The following is a 266-nucleotide window of genomic DNA, read 5'->3' on the forward strand; positions in this document are numbered from 1 at the left end:
TCGTTTACCCGTTCTTTACCTGGCTCCGTTCCGGAGAGCCCGTGGCGTGGAGAGCCCATGGCGGAGAAGAACCACACGCTGCCATGAGGATAACGTGAGGTCACTTCTAATCGTTATCTTAATTCGAATGACGTCATGAGGTGAGGGACAGAGACATACATTGTTGTCTGACTCTTGAGGAGCAGATAGTTGATGCCTGGCAATGTCTGACATGCCTTTGTCGTCCCTTGGTCGAAAAGAAGATTTTAACATGTGTCTGTTTGAAA

The sequence above is a fragment of the Penaeus monodon genome, chromosome 27, assembly GCF_015228065.2.
Source record: "Penaeus monodon isolate SGIC_2016 chromosome 27, NSTDA_Pmon_1, whole genome shotgun sequence".
Classification (NCBI taxonomy): Eukaryota; Metazoa; Arthropoda; class Malacostraca; order Decapoda; family Penaeidae; genus Penaeus; species Penaeus monodon.